At 33.8% G+C, this 17,350-nt stretch overlaps 2 pseudogenes across 1 annotated transcript; both read left to right on the top strand.

The window, feature by feature from the left end:
- Positions 1 to 4,175: 4,175 nt before the first annotated feature.
- On the top strand, positions 4,176 to 8,600 carry LOC146913441 (uncharacterized; annotated as a pseudogene). Its single transcript, XR_015015936.1, has 2 exons — positions 4,176 to 5,158; positions 8,322 to 8,600. The product of XR_015015936.1 is annotated as an uncharacterized LOC146913441 (transcript).
- Positions 6,852 to 17,307, top strand: LOC146913440 (protein FAR1-RELATED SEQUENCE 5-like; annotated as a pseudogene).
- Positions 17,308 to 17,350: the final 43 nt, after the last annotated feature.

Below are 17,350 nucleotides of genomic sequence, written 5' to 3'. Positions count from 1 at the left end.
TCTTGAATTGTCCTTCCTCCTTCTTTTTCTTCTTCTCTAGATGAGGGTAAGGAAGCTTCACATATGATGGAATAATTTGTGGCTTGTCTCCATCTTTCAAGATTTGACTCTTTGACTTCCTCAAGATTGAGTCTTCATCTATCAATTTCTCACTTTTATCTCCCTCTATTTTTTTCTTCTTTTCATTTTCAACTACATCGTTCTCCTCCACCTCAACTACTTCATCAACCTTCTTTGGAGCTTTTGGAACTAAAGGTGTCAAAACCTTTTTGCTCCTCAATTCAATAGCATTACAAGACTCATTCTTAGGGTTATCTTTAGTGTTACCTGAGAATCCACCTTTACTTTGTTCAGCCAATTGCTTAGCTAATTGCCCCAGTTGAGTTTCAAGCATCTTCCTAGAAGCTTCATTGTTCTTTCTTTCAGCTTCTTGACTCTTCTTCATCTCTTCAAAGTTGCCTTGAGTCATCTTCATGAAGTTCATCATAGTTTCTTCAAGAGCTGATGGCTTCCTTTGTTGTTGTTGAGGAGGAGTAAGCATCTGAGAGTTCAAAGCATTGTTATTTGAGTAGCTTAGATTTGGATGCTTATTAATGCCTGAATTGTAGTATTGATTCTGCCTTTGATAACCTCCCATGAAGTTAGCTTCTTCATTTGATCCTTCCGGAACGCATTCACCGTTGGGATGTTCTTCACCACATAAGTCACATTTGATTGCAGCCACTTGTTGTTGCTTATGAGCCAAAGTGAAGCCTTGAAACTCCTTAGTTAGAGCTTCGATTTGTTTATTCATAGCTGCTTGGTTGGCAAGAATAGCAGTTTGTTCACTCACCCCAAACACTGTAACACCCCAAATTTTATTTATCTAATTTAATAGAGTTAACCAAATAATGTCTTGATTTATTATTGTGGAGAAAATAAGGTGTTTAATAATTATTGATATTGTGTGTGAAATAAAATAATGAAGGGAGGAATAATATAATAAATAGTAGTGTTGAGAGGTGAAAATAGAAGTAATAAGATAAGTGGGGGAGATGAAAGTAAAATTAGGTTAAGAGGAGGCGAGAAAACAATGACAGGTGGATTAGCCCGATTAGCCCAATTCCCTATTATAAATAACATAATATAAAGTCATAAACATTATTGTTGCTGCACTGGAGAAAGAGAAGAGGAGAGGAAAGGAGGCAAACCCTAGCTCAGGAGTGTTGAACCAAAAGCGGTGTTTTTTGGAAAATTCGAGGTAAGGGCGGAAACTTTCATCTTAGGGTGTTCTAATTATGAATTGATGAGTTGTTTATAATTCTATAGACCTTGGTGCTCTAATCATGGTGAATGATCAGTGTAAAATTTACTGAAGAGAGTCGTGAATGATAGACTAAAATTGTGAAACTAGGATTAGATAAGTTGAATAGAGAGTTTTGATCATGTGAGGAAAAATCGAAATAGGGGTTTTCAGCCATTACGGCTCTGAATATGTTCATTAAATTGAGAGAATAGAAAATTGAGTGTATTATTCTATAAGAACATTAGAAGCTTCATGGCGTGCAACAGGAAATGTTTCTAGTGCACTTTGCAAATATCGAACGAATATGATTCAATAGGGTTAATACTAATTCTTCTGTCACAAATAAAGAAAAAAGGTTAATATTAATTCCAAATTATATATGATGCACCTGTTCCTTATTCATCAAACAAATAGGCTATTGTTTTGGAATTGTGAAGAGAATTTGCATAAGTCATATCTGAGTGAGTGGGATTCGTTTCTAAAAATCACACACAGTACTCTTCCTATAAGAATACACCTATTTGCTAAATGAATATTATGCTTTACTATGGGAGAATATAACCTAATTATAATTGATTTATCAAAACATATTATAATATTTTTTATAAGTTAATTTTATAAGTATGTATGATGTAACCCTCTATGTATAAAAAGTCTATTTTTTTTTGTATTCACATTATTAAGGAGATACGAATGGTATATTTTTATAGCATAATGAATTTAAAAAAAAAAAACAAAAAATATATCAATTAATTATAGTAGTTATAGTTTCTAGAGTTAGAAGATGAATGAATAGTGGTTTATAATGATCAACGATAATATTAATGATCAATAATAGGAAGATAGGAAATTAAAATAGAAAGGAGTTTCGATTGTAAAAGTGGAAGATATTGTAAATGACTACAATGGTGGGGTAAATCTTTAAACTAGAAACGAGGTATATGGTGTTGCCGTGAGATTGAAGTGCATAGTAAATAAGGGAAGCCAATGTTGAGTATAGGTTTTAAATGACAATGTTGAGTAATGATGATGTTGAGAAATGAAAAGACCATGATGTTGAATAATGTTGATTAATGATGACGTAAATGATGAGTCTTACAAAGGAAATTATGTTGTAATTGTGAATTGTTGATGATGTGCTATATGTATTATTTAGAGAGTCTCACCTCATGCATCATATCATATTTAGGACCATGTTGAATGACGAATGTTGTATGTATGTTCAGTAACACAACTCTGACATACAAATGTTGATTAGGATGTATGTATGCTCAGTAACACAACTCTGACATACAAATGTTGATTAGAAACCGGTACCGGCATGCATATAGGTCTAGGGGTGAGTTGCATCTTCTCATACACATGTTAGTATGTTGATCCTGATGTTGATGTGAATACTATGTGTACTCATGTGGGTAGTGAAGGGTAGTTAATTTTCGTTGTTCCCTTACTCCTATGATGAATCTATGATTAAATTCATGTTCTTCTTGTTGCTATAATAATTTGTTTGATTTTTGTTTCTGAATTGTGATGTTTTAATGATAGGAATATGGTCATGTTTATATAGTTAGGTTTATTATTATAACCTTGAGAACTTCTATTTTTTTTTTTATTATTATTGATTCAATTCCAATTGTTATTATTTTTAACGGCTGTATTATTTTCTATTGCCATATTTCAATTCAAATTATCTTCATTCCTTGTGGCTGCTATTAACAAGAGCTTTTCTGGCATTTTAAATTGAAATTGAACTTCCAGCTATAGAAATTAAGTTTATGTCGTTCCAGTCCCTTATATTTGTTGTGCACACACACTGCCGTAGCTGTTCTATTTTTTTTATTCAGCACAAGTAATAAATGATTGACAAATTGATAGATGCTGATATATATATGGTTTCATATCCCTTCAAAAATAAGATATATGAATTTGGATATAGATTTTTATCATTGTAGATAACTGAATTTGAGTACCTACAGTATTGAACCTTTGCTTCCTTGAACTATAATAAAGTTTTTTTTTTTAAGTTGCTAAGTGGAATGGAAATATACTGTTTTGGATATACATTTGTTTTCAGTTATTTCATTTTATTTTTTTTTAGAAGAAAAAGTAAAATAAGAATTAGAATAACAATGAGTTATTAAAGATGTGTAATTGATGAATTATTTGACTAAGTATAATTTTGTGAGTTATATGTAGAGATGTGTAAATAGTGATGTATAAAATGATGAGAAACTACGATGATGCTTGTAAATGATGATGATTGCATTTGATTTATGTTTTTATGTTATCCATGAGTTCTAATTATACCTTATGAAATGTATTCTCACCCTTCTTATTGTTGTGTGTTGTGATGTCTGTACTCGTGGGGTACAGGCACTCAGGCGAGGAGCTCTAGCTGCGGGACGCTTCAAAGGTGGTGACGGGAGTCCTCCTCCGTCATTATTTTTATTAGTGATAATTATGTAGTCGAAAAACACGTGCTCTGATCTGTAACACTAGGGTCGGGGGTTTATTATTAGAACTATGTTTCTGAAATTTTAAGTCTTTGGAGTTGTGTTACTTTTACCATGATGTCGAGAATTTACATCGTTTTATTATGATGGTTGAACATTTCCGCTGCCGAATTATGATTAATGTTATATGACACCTTTGAATTAAGATTATTGTTTCATGAGATTGTATAGTGACGATTCTGCGTAACACCTAAATTAGAATTTTTATAATTTTATTTACTAATTCAAAGTTGGGGTTTTTAGGGTGTTACATAGTTGGTATCAGAGCAGGTCGGTCCATCTGACCTAGGTTTTCTATTTGATATTTTACCCTGTAGGCGACAAGTGTATATCACACTGTAGATGCCTAAATTCTAATTGTTGACGAATGCAGATAAGAAATGGCTGGGAGAAATGATCAAGCAATTGCAAACGCTATGACTGCGGTAGCGCAAGCCTTGAACAATGCACTACAAGGACAGCAGAACCAACAGGGAGCAGCTGATGAGCTTCGCTTGGATAGGTTTATGAGAAACAACCCGCCTACCTTCAAGGGAAGTTACGATCCTGATGGTGCACAGAATTGGCTACAAGGGATTGAAAGGATTTTCAGGGCAATGGTGAGCACTAATGAACAGAAGGTTAGACTAGCGACACACATGTTGGCGGAAGAGGCTGAATTCTGGTGGGGAAATGCCCGTCAAAGGCTCGAAGGGGCAGGCACTGTAGTTACATGGGAAGTGTTTAGAGAAGAATTTTTGGGAAAGTACTTTCCTGCTGATGTGCGTAACAAGAAGGAGATTGAATTCCTTGAGTTAAAGCAAGGGAATATGTCAGTGTCAGAGTATGCTGCAAAATTTGAAGAATTGTCCAGGTTTTGTCCCTATATCAATGCAGCGGACGCAGAGGTTTCTAAATGCTTGAAGTTTGAGAATGGGTTACGTCTCGAGATCAAGCAGTTTATTGGGTATCAGCAGATTCGCCAATTTTCCTCATTGGTAACTGCTTGCAGAATCTATGAGGACGACAGCAAAAAAAAAGGGCTAGTCATTACAAGGCGGTTAGTGAGAAGAAAGGAAGAGACCAGAGTCGAGGTAAGCCGTATAGCCTTCATACTGATAAAGAGAAGCAGGAGAAGGGTACTGGTGAGAAAGAAGCTAGTGGGGAAGATGTCCGTCCTCCGCCGAGATGTTATAATTGTGGTGATACGGGTCATCGTGTGTCAGAGTGTAAGAAAGGTGTTAAATGCTTCAACTGTAATGAGCTAGGTCACATCAGCACCCACTGCCAAAAGCCGAAGAAGGAGAAGTATGGGGGAAAGGTGTTTGCCTTGAGTGGAACGGATGGAGCAGATTTCTCGGACCCAAATAATTGATGCGAGGTACATGTTCCATTCTTTTGACTGTTTGTGTTGGTTGGAAATATGTTGGTGTCTTTATATATACGAATGTGAGGTGAAGGGCTAGAATTGAATGTTTCGAAATAAATTTATGGTGCTTAAGTTATGAGTTAGACAGGTAAATTGTGGTTTATCGTCTTGGATGTTTGTTTAGAAAGGAATTGTGCCAAAAAAAAAAAAAAATTAAGCGAGGAATATAATATGTAACAATAGTTTGAGGAAGAAGAGTATATCGTAAAACTGGGGAGTTAGGCAAGAGAGTCTTGTATGGGGCTGCTATCTTCAAGTAATTTTCGAGGGCGAAAATTCATTAAGTGGAGGAGAGTTGTAACACCCCAAATTTTATTTATCTAATTTAATAGAGTTAACCAAATAATGTCTTGATTTATTATTGTGGAGAAAATAAGGTGTTTAATAATTATTGATATTGTGTGTGAAATAAAATAATGAAGGGAGGAATAATATAATAAATAGTAGTGTTGAGAGGTGAAAATAGAAGTAATAAGATAAGTGGGGGAGATGAAAGTAAAATTAGGTTAAGAGGAGGCGAGAAAACAATGACAGGTGGATTAGCCCGATTAGCCCAATTCCCTATTATAAATAACATAATATAAAGTCATAAACATTATTGTTGCTGCACTGGAGAAAGAGAAGAGGAGAGGAAAGGAGGCAAACCCTAGCTCAGGAGTGTTGAACCAAAAGCGGTGTTTTTTGGAAAATTCGAGGTAAGGGCGGAAACTTTCATCTTAGGGTGTTCTAATTATGAATTGATGAGTTGTTTATAATTCTATAGACCTTGGTGCTCTAATCATGGTGAATGATCAGTGTAAAATTTACTGAAGAGAGTCGTGAATGATAGACTAAAATTGTGAAACTAGGATTAGATAAGTTGAATAGAGAGTTTTGATCATGTGAGGAAAAATCGAAATAGGGGTTTTCAGCCATTACGGCTCTGAATATGTTCATTAAATTGAGAGAATAGAAAATTGAGTGTATTATTCTATAAGAACATTAGAAGCTTCATGGCGTGCAACAGGAAATGTTTCTAGTGCACTTTGCAAATATCGAACGAATATGATTCAATAGGGTTAATACTAATTCTTCTGTCACAAATAAAGAAAAAAGGTTAATATTAATTCCAAATTATATATGATGCACCTGTTCCTTATTCATCAAACAAATAGGCTATTGTTTTGGAATTGTGAAGAGAATTTGCATAAGTCATATCTGAGTGAGTGGGATTCGTTTCTAAAAATCACACACAGTACTCTTCCTATAAGAATACACCTATTTGCTAAATGAATATTATGCTTTACTATGGGAGAATATAACCTAATTATAATTGATTTATCAAAACATATTATAATATTTTTTATAAGTTAATTTTATAAGTATGTATGATGTAACCCTCTATGTATAAAAAGTCTATTTTTTTTTGTATTCACATTATTAAGGAGATACGAATGGTATATTTTTATAGCATAATGAATTTAAAAAAAAAAAACAAAAAATATATCAATTAATTATAGTAGTTATAGTTTCTAGAGTTAGAAGATGAATGAATAGTGGTTTATAATGATCAACGATAATATTAATGATCAATAATAGGAAGATAGGAAATTAAAATAGAAAGGAGTTTCGATTGTAAAAGTGGAAGATATTGTAAATGACTACAATGGTGGGGTAAATCTTTAAACTAGAAACGAGGTATATGGTGTTGCCGTGAGATTGAAGTGCATAGTAAATAAGGGAAGCCAATGTTGAGTATAGGTTTTAAATGACAATGTTGAGTAATGATGATGTTGAGAAATGAAAAGACCATGATGTTGAATAATGTTGATTAATGATGACGTAAATGATGAGTCTTACAAAGGAAATTATGTTCTAATTGTGAATTGTTGATGATGTGCTATATGTATTATTTAGAGAGTCTCACCTCATGCATCATATCATATTTAGGACCATGTTGAATGACGAATGTTGTATGTATGTTCAGTAACACAACTCTGACATACAAATGTTGATTAGGATGTATGTATGCTCAGTAACACAACTCTGACATACAAATGTTGATTAGAAACCGGTACCGGCATGCATATAGGTCTAGGGGTGAGTTGCATCTTCTCATACACATGTTAGTATGTTGATCCTGATGTTGATGTGAATACTATGTCTACTCATGTGGGTAGTGAAGGGTAGTTAATTTTCGTTGTTCCCTTACTCCTATGATGAATCTATGATTAAATTCATGTTCTTCTTGTTGCTATAATAATTTGTTTGATTTTTGTTTCTGAATTGTGATGTTTTAATGATAGGAATATGGTCATGTTTATATAGTTAGGTTTATTATTATAACCTTGAGAACTTCTATTTTTTTTTTTATTATTATTGATTCAATTCCAATTGTTATTATTTTTAACGGCTGTATTATTTTCTATTGCCATATTTCAATTCAAATTATCTTCATTCCTTGTGGCTGCTATTAACAAGAGCTTTTCTGGCATTTTAAATTGAAATTGAACTTCCAGCTATAGAAATTAAGTTTATGTCGTTCCAGTCCCTTATATTTGTTGTGCACACACACTGCCGTAGCTGTTCTATTTTTTTTATTCAGCACAAGTAATAAATGATTGACAAATTGATAGATGCTGATATATATATATGGTTTCATATCCCTTCAAAAATAAGATATATGAATTTGGATATAGATTTTTATCATTGTAGATAACTGAATTTGAGTACCTACAGTATTGAACCTTTGCTTCCTTGAACTATAATAAAGTTTTTTTTTTTAAGTTGCTAAGTGGAATGGAAATATACTGTTTTGGATATACATTTGTTTTCAGTTATTTCATTTTATTTTTTTTTAGAAGAAAAAGTAAAATAAGAATTAGAATAACAATGAGTTATTAAAGATGTGTAATTGATGAATTATTTGACTAAGTATAATTTTGTGAGTTATATGTAGAGATGTGTAAATAGTGATGTATAAAATGATGAGAAACTACGATGATGCTTGTAAATGATGATGATTGCATTTGATTTATGTTTTTATGTTATCCATGAGTTCTAATTATACCTTATGAAATGTATTCTCACCCTTCTTATTGTTGTGTGTTGTGATGTCTGTACTCGTGGGGTACAGGCACTCAGGCGAGGAGCTCTAGCTGCGGGACGCTTCAAAGGTGGTGACGGGAGTCCTCCTCCGTCATTATTTTTATTAGTGATAATTATGTAGTCGAAAAACACGTGCTCTGATCTGTAACACTAGGGTCGGGGGTTTATTATTAGAACTATGTTTCTGAAATTTTAAGTCTTTGGAGTTGTGTTACTTTTACCATGATGTCGAGAATTTACATCGTTTTATTATGATGGTTGAACATTTCCGCTGCCGAATTATGATTAATGTTATATGACACCTTTGAATTAAGATTATTGTTTCATGAGATTGTATAGTGACGATTCTGCGTAACACCTAAATTAGAATTTTTATAATTTTATTTACTAATTCAAAGTTGGGGTTTTTAGGGTGTTACAAACACTCCTCTTTCTTTCTTTTTAGCTTGATCACGATACTCATTTCCAACCATGTTTTCTATCAAAGCTTGCACTTCATGATCAGTTTTGCTCTTGAGACTACCTCCCGCGGAAGCATCTAAGAACATTCTAGTGTTTGGTGTTACCCCCTCAGTGAAGATTTGGAGGTATTGCTTCTCGGTGAACTCATGATTAGGGCATCTCTTAAGAAGCAAATTGTATCGCTCCCAAGCATCATACAATGATTCACTTTCTCCTTGCTTGAAGTTAGAGATCTCCATCTTCTTTTCCCAATATTTAGACATAGGGAAATATTTCTCCAAGAACTTTAGCTCTAACTCTTCCCATGTTTGGACAGTCCCGTTCGGTATTGTTAGCAACCAATCTTTTGCTCTTCCCGTCAAGGTGAAAGGAAACAGCCTTAGCTTCTTTTGTGCTTCAGTTACGGTGGCTGGTTGCACACAAAACTCGCAGGTTTCAGCAAAGCGGCTCAAGTGTTCATGAGGACTCATAGCTTCAGTCCCATCGAATTGCTTGTCCCTCAAACCGTTGAGGACAGTTGTCTTGATGTCGAAAGCTACGGGGTTAGCTGGTTGAAAAGTGTGGGTCAGTTGACCGCGATGAGTGGCTAACCCGTAGTCTCCTAGCTTAGGTCTTGGTGGTACAACACCTTCTCCTTCCATAGTTGCAGATTTAGGAGAAGAGATCGTTTCAGATTCAGTTGAGAGTGGCTCCGGTATTTGTTCTCGAACACCCGGTGGAACGGACTGAGCTAACCTTTGCGATCGGACAGCTTTCCGAAGTGCTCTAGCAGTCCTTTCAATTTCCGGATCCTACTCTAAGTCGTCTGAGCTCTGTTTACCTCGCATAAACAGCAAAATACCTTAGTAGCACTGCACAACGCAAAGTAATCAAGTGAATATGAAAACAGAAAAAAAAAATTAAAAACAGAAAAGTAAATTGCAAAGACCCTAAAATTATAACGTAATTGCCTTGTTGAAATAATTCAACAGTCCCCGGCAACGGCGCCAAAAACTTGATAGATCTCTGGCAAGTGCACCAAATACTATCGAAGTAGTAAAAATATCGATCCCACGAGGACTGTTTTTAATCTCAATAATTCAACTACGTTGTATTTTAGGATGTATAAAGGTTATTTTGATTTGCCACTAGGCAGTAGATTGGTTTGATTGCATAAAAGTAACTCCTAAAAATAAATTGGTTTTCAAGAATAAGAGAGAGATGAGTTTAGGTCTTTCGAATCATCTATGTTCCCCTAATTGTTATGTTGCACCTATTCGTATGAATGATCTTCTAATCCCACGATAGTTAACAAAATAGTCCTAATCAATCCCTTGAGTTAGGACCCTCTTCTTAAACTACAGCCCCTAATCCCTTAGGTGGTCTAATAATCTTTGAAGGTTTAAAGCACGTTAACCTAATATCACTAATAAACGATTATCCATTCCTAGACTAACCATGTTTATTCGAACAATTCAATAGGTCAAAGTAGAAAGCTATGGTCAGTAGTCATTCATTCTCACAAAATCATATTTATATTTGATCAGGATATAAAAAGCATTAAGAACAATTGAATTGAATAAAGACTAGAATATCATTCACAATAAATAGAGTTTCACAACATAATATCTCAATTAGGGTTACAACGAATCATCTCAGACCTAACCTCTAATGAATTTAGCTACTCATAATAGTGTTTACAAATAACATAATCATTAGAGGTAATAAAACATACACAAAGTGGTTGGAAGATGAAGAAATCGTCCTCCTGGTCTTCCTTGCAGTTGCAAAATCGCACTTGGCTCTCTAGAATTCGTAACCCTTGTTTTTGGAATAGACTTCAGCATAAATAGGCACAGAAAATCGCCCAAATCGTGTCACGTTTTAAGTGAATCGTGACACGTTTTTACCTTCTGGAGCAAGAAACTGAATTAGGGTTTCACCAAATCGTGTCACGTTTTACCAATCGTGACACGTTTTCATAATGTCGAACCAAACCTTTCTGAAGCTCTTAAATCGTGTCACGTTTCTGATAAATCGTGACACGTTTTCTTTCTTTGTATTTTCTCCAGTTTTTCTGCTCTTTTGCTGCATAAGTCTCCTTGTGAACTCCATTTTTGTGCTAAAATACTTATAAAATTACGTAATGACAAGATGTAATCAGGCACGGCCGTGCCAGCTTGCAGATTCCAAAATTCAACATTTTTTGCTATTTATAGCACATTGTGAGCTTTCTGCACCCTTTTCTTGTTCTTCTACTTCTTCTTCTTCTCTTTTAATTTCTTTTTCTTTTGAATCATTGAGGACAATGCTTCCCCTAAGTGTGGGGGGGCCTAATAAAGTGTCTGGAGTCGTAGTGTTCCCAAACTCCCTTGAACTTTATTCTTTTTGTTTTGTTTTTATAGTGAAAGGCATGACTAGTAGCTTGTTTTTAATTTAAAAAATGGCATGAAAATTTTTGTTTTGTCTCTTCTTTAGGTTGCTTCTTGTACATGAAAGTAGTTTCTTGTGTTTCTTATGTTCTTGCTATACCCATGTCTTGTTTTATTGTGAAAATTCTCCAATGAGAAAAGCACCTGGTTGCAATCCTTGAGCAAGTGTATGAATAGGTATTTTAAGGAGCACGTTCTATCTTTAGTGTTAACTTAGACCCTTTAAAGTCTTAAGAGTAAAAGTAGTATAAGTTTGTGTGGGAAATTAATCAATGTTCTTAATTGCTATATTCTTAAATTGTTAAAGTTAAATGGGGCGGGAGAATGGCACCAACATGTGGGGGAAAGGACAATCCCTAACTTCCTAATTGTGGTGGTGACTCCCTAAATTTGAACTTAAAGTGAAACAAATTCATCAATGCTAGGGGGAAAGGACAATTACATCCAAAAAGACTTCCTACGCGGAGATGAAACAAATAATTTTGCAGCACTGCTTAGGGTGATTTTGAATCTAGGGGGAAAGGACAATTATATCCAAAAAGACTTCCTATGAGGATAGATAGCCCCTAAGCATCTGCAGCCCCTTGTGCTTAATTGTTAAATCTAAATTTAATTTTAATTTAAATTCCCATCACTCTTATATGAAATGAAGAAAGGACTTTTCTCGGTTACTTTAGCACTAAGGATAGAACATGTTCCTCATAATATCTGTCTTGTACAGGAGCAAGAAAAGGGTTGGACTGCACACACACACTCACTTGAGACTTGATGTTGGGTAGAATAGGTTCATGAGAAGTATTTGAAATTGTAACTAGTGTACTTGAAGCAAAACCTTTCTTTTGAGACATGTGTTCTTAATATTGCCATGAATAATCTTTTGTTGCTGCTATGTCTGTTGCCTTTTGCTTGAGGACAAGCAAAGATTCAAGTGTGGGGGAGTTTGATGAGTCATAGATTAGTCTAATTTAATGCATTATTTAGTTTAGTTTTATTAAAGATTTAGTTTTATTTTATTGAATTTTATTTTCTTTTAGAATATTTTACTTTAAATTGCTTTTTATTTTATTTTAGGAATGAATATATGGTGGAAGGTGCCTTGGAGCGAAAGAAAGAGGACTGGAGCAAATACAGTGCAAGAATACGAAGATACGGGGCAAAAATACAAATCCCCCTTACCAGAAGCTTGGAACGGCCCGTGGCAACATGTGGCACGGCCGTGCCCATCCCCAGAGTCCACTTTTGCTGCTTTTCTTCAAGCCCAAGTTACCCTGTCGCAGCTTTACCGTTTTATCCTTTTAGTTGCTTAGTTTCTAAGTCGATTGTAAAGCTATAAATAGAGTAGCTCTCCACCATAAACATTGACCTTACTTTTGCTTAGAATATTTCTATTTTCAATAAAAGTCTTTATTTCTTTACTTTCTTTCTCTCTCGCAATTTTACTTTACTGTTATTTTCTCTCTTCTTCCCCCATGTCTACGATGAACATGAGTGAGTAGACTTCTTCGTCTTAGGATTGTTGGTGAGTCTAAATGACATAATCCTAAACAAACCAAGCTTAAACCCTAATTTTATGTAACCCTAATTTCTAATCTAGATTCACCGTGTTAACGTGGATTAACAATTATCAAATTGTGGAAGCGAAAGCGGAGGGTTTGATAATCGTTAATCCATCATCCCAAACATCAATTCATAAAACGAGAGCGGAGTTTTGATGTTGGAACAAGTGAATCTAGACAATAATTGCAAAACAGTGAAATAGTCTTTGCAATTATTGAGACAAGAGTAGTTTCAATCCTCTATGCATCTTCTAGTAATCAAGTCAGCGAAATAGGCTTGGTTGCTAGAAGTAAACTCTCACCGGACTTTCATCGGAAAAGTGAGGGGCTAAGGGAAACCGGTCTTTAGAAATTAGTGTGTAAACCATGAAATTAGATGTTTAAGTCTTGTCTAGTGAAGGGTTTGTTATTATGACAAACCAATAATCCTAAGGCTCTTTATTATTATTGTTAATTACTTTCAGCAATCAAACCTCCTTTTACAAACTTTCTCCTCTTCTAATCATTCTTTAAAAAGTTAATTAAGTTGAACAACTCCCTAGCGGAACGATACTCTACTTACTACTATTACTTCGATAGGCCGTGCACTTGCGGTTTGGCCCTATCAATCTCGCGACACGAAGCTTGTGGTACGTGACACGAGTGAGGAAATAGCGAAACACTTTTGAAATTCCTTCAATGTCATGATGCGTGGCTCGTGCCATGCGACACAAGTTAGGTAAAAGTTAATCCTTCCGATTTTCTTCATTCCATATCCTATTTCTACTCACCAAAACGCCCGTAACAACAATGATCCAGGAATTAACATGATAAAACATGTAATAAGCAAAGTACGGTCACACAGTTGTCTGGTTTGGGTGATTTTCTTTCATGATTTTTGAAAGTTTTCTCTATAAAACTCAACTAAAACACACATAAATAACTACTTTTAATCTAAAACGGCACTAAAAGTGGAATAAAAACTCATGATTTCTTGTCATCAGTTACATAGCCTAACTTTCTGTGTATGCATTTTTTAATTCAAGGCTTTGTAGACTTATATCTAAAGAAGCACGTGGATTTAATTGTTGTACACATATCCATTGGTTTCTATATCAAAATAAATAACAGTTATGGTCTAGATTTTCACAAATAATAGTAGCATAAGAAAATCAAATTGAATAAGTATTCATTTTGTTTTTCTTAACCTTCTATTGTTTGTCAAATAAGAAAGAATGTAATACTTATCCAATTTGATTTGCTTATTCGACCAAAAAAAGCCTACTATTGCTTGTCAAAATATAGGATATTGTCAATATAACAATTTGATTTTTTTTGTTTTATTAGTTCAATATATCCAACAAAAAAAAAATTGTTGATTTTATTAGTTCAATATCCTTTTTTTTTTTTCTAGTTGTGCTGCTGCAACCTCAGATGTACTTACTAGCATGCTAACTAGTGTTAGGAATGGTTGTATATGCATGAAGATCCTCTCAATGATGGACTACCATCAGAGCCCCCTTGGAGCGATTTGAAGGAATGGGGTTTGCATCAATTGGAGACGCAAAAATTCACTACACAAGGTACGCTAGGAACAAAGGTTTTCGCTTTTGCATGAGCCATGTTACTAAATCAAGGACAAACGGAATGACAATCGGTCAAGAGTTTCTTTGTTCAAACTTCAAAGGATGGATTTCATACGACAAAAAACTTGAAACAAGAGAATAGTAGTCGTACCGTACATGATGAAACGAGGCTAAGATAAAAGGCACTGTTATATTTGAGAGAGAGAGAGAGAGAGAGAGAGATGGGTTGTTTCAAGATTTTTAAGGGACCATAATGATGAACTATTCTCTTCTAGAAGTTCACAGTTTCTTTGAGTACATAGGAGAACTAAATTGAAAAAAAAAAAAAAAAAAACTTATTGATGTGTAATGTGTTGTACCTTATGTATTGAAAGTGGCGGTATTGATAATTTTGATTTATGTTATCAATTATTTATTTGAAAAGAGACAAAGGCAATTAGAAAATGGAGATGAACAAATGATGTTATCTTAATTTAAAAATTGTCAACCGAAGAATCCCGGATTTTTTCATGCATTTCAAATGGATGCCAAAGGAAAATTATAATTATTGCTTATGGGTTTTTTTTTTGACAAAATTATTGCTTATGGGTTGTTTCAAGTTCTAAAATAGGTTACAAATATTTTGGTGATTAATGACTTTTGATCTGAAGTACTTGATAAATAAATACAAAATGTCTTTTGTTACCTTTACTTGAGTTAATCATCAGTCACCAACAATCTATTCGTTTTGGTTGTGCTTTGTTATGGGATGAAGCGGTAGATTTTTTTTTTTTTTGCTAAGTACTTGGTCAGAAGCAACGGCCGGAGTTTATCAAGATGTTGCTATCACTAATGTTGTCGTGAGGGTTTTTCGGAGGTTAATCATCATTATCGTATGTGGGCATATTTTTCATAAAAAGTTCATGAGTACCACTGTCAAAGAATTTAATTCTGACTGGGAAGCACTGATAAATAAATGTGTTAAAATATACTCAATGGGTAAAGAAGATATACTCCATTCAAGCAAAATGGATATCTGCACGTATGTCACAGTTTTTGTGTTGGAATGTCTACCACATAAAGAAGTGAAAGTATGAAGAAGATTTTTAAGGATTTTTGAATTCAAGTACTCCATTCAGAATGTCTGTGACACAATATAAAGAGAGTCTTGATGCACGCTACAACCAGGATCAAGAAAAGACTTTCAAGACAAGAAACTCAAAGCCACTTTTCTGAAATTTATATCCAATGGAAGAAGAAGCGTCAAAAGTTTATACAAGAAAAATGTTTAGAATATTTCAGGAAGAGTTAGTTCGCTCTCAAATATTTGTCGCAAAAAAGGTTAAAGACTCTAGTGAAATGTTGATAAACAAGGTGCATTAAATTTATAAAGATATGCCTAGCTTATGTGAGTTTTTATTTCACTTCAAAAGAAACAATGTTTCTATATAGTTGCTAATTTTAGAATATGTTCTACATGCCCAACTCTTCTCACCCATAGTTAAGATGAAGCGTTATCTGACCTTATGGGATAGTCGGTATATATAAGCACTAGTAGGGAGAGGTCTCAGCATGCTTACTATGAAAAACGGTCTAACTCACCACGGTCCGTTTGTAATTACAACAATTAATAAATATCCTTTTATTCAATATAATATTATAATTAGAATTAATAGTTGATATAACAGTATATTATTTTAAGAGCAATGCTATTTATCAAGAAAGATTTTATCAAGAATTTGTCCCGAAATTAATGTTAGCCAATAAAATCTCAGCCTGGTCGGAAATCATGGGGTGGTGGGTGTTATATATATTTTTTTATGAAACTTTAATAAATAAGATTAAAATCTAAGGGTGATTATTCTGCCATGTCATTCTTGAATTCATCAAGAAAATCTATTCTTGATATCTAGCATTTTCCTTATTTTAATTACTCCCTCCGATCCTCGTTATAAGTGAAACTTGAGTCAACAATATTTGGTTAAAAATTCAATCTAGATACATTGAGTTTTGTTGACCCAACTTTCTCCTATAAATAGGACCAGAGGGAGTATTAATTAAGGTTAATCCAAAAAATCCAACAAAAGAAACAAAACATTGTTTCTGAAAACATTACAAAAGTCAAATTACAATAGTACACATTCATTAAAGTAGTGTTTATTAATGGCGCAACTACATTTGACTTCTTTAATCGATTTAAGTAAAAAAAAAACATTTGACTTCTTTAAAAAACTATATACATTAATTATAATTCTTTTTCTTTTAGGGAAAAATTATAATTCATTGTAATTGACTATTATATTAATTAGTTAATTGACCAGAATACATATAAAAATTATAATTTATTGCGATTGACCAAAATACAATTAGAATTACATTTAATTAATTGACCAGAATACAATCAGAATTATATTCACATACTACTTGTCCATGATGACTATAAAACAAGCCTAAAATCAATAGGAAAACACAAGAAACAAAAGGAGAAAAACCACAAAATGATGAGACAAAACTTCTCTCTCTTGTTGGTGCTTTTTATTCTATGTGTTGCTTCCTTCAATTCAATTTCAGCCAAAGTTGTTGATGTGGATATCATTTGCAAAGAAGCATCCAATCCATCATATTGCTCAAATCTTCTCAACTCAAAGCCAGGAGGTGCAAAAGGTGTAGATCTTGTTCACCTTGCACAATACACAATTGATGTGCTTAATAACAATTGGACTCACACATATGACCTAATCAGGGACATGACTGAAATTGCTGAGAATGATACCGTAGCAGGCTATTACGATCGTTGTTCAGATGATTTTATGGATTATAGTATCGATACTAGGCTTAGGGATGCAGAATTAAATTTACACATTGGTAAGTATCCAGCCATGGCTAAAGAGTCAGTTGATATTATTCAATACGTTCTTGATTGTATTAGTAATCTGCGTCAACATGATACCAGCCCTTTACTCAGAAAGTATGTTGAAAATTTTCAACAAGGTGCTCAAGTTTTTCAAATTATAACAAAATATTTAAATCTTGGAAAATAACTTAGTTCTTTTAGAAGGGATAATGATTTCGATTGTTTCATAG

The sequence above is a fragment of the Medicago sativa genome, chromosome 6 (assembly GCF_051527215.1).
Source record: "Medicago sativa cultivar Bolivia chromosome 6, Bolivia_mono, whole genome shotgun sequence".
NCBI lineage: Eukaryota > Viridiplantae > Streptophyta > Magnoliopsida > Fabales > Fabaceae > Medicago > Medicago sativa.
Note: the sequence above shows the minus strand (reverse complement) of the source record. Positions and strands in the feature narration are given on the sequence as shown.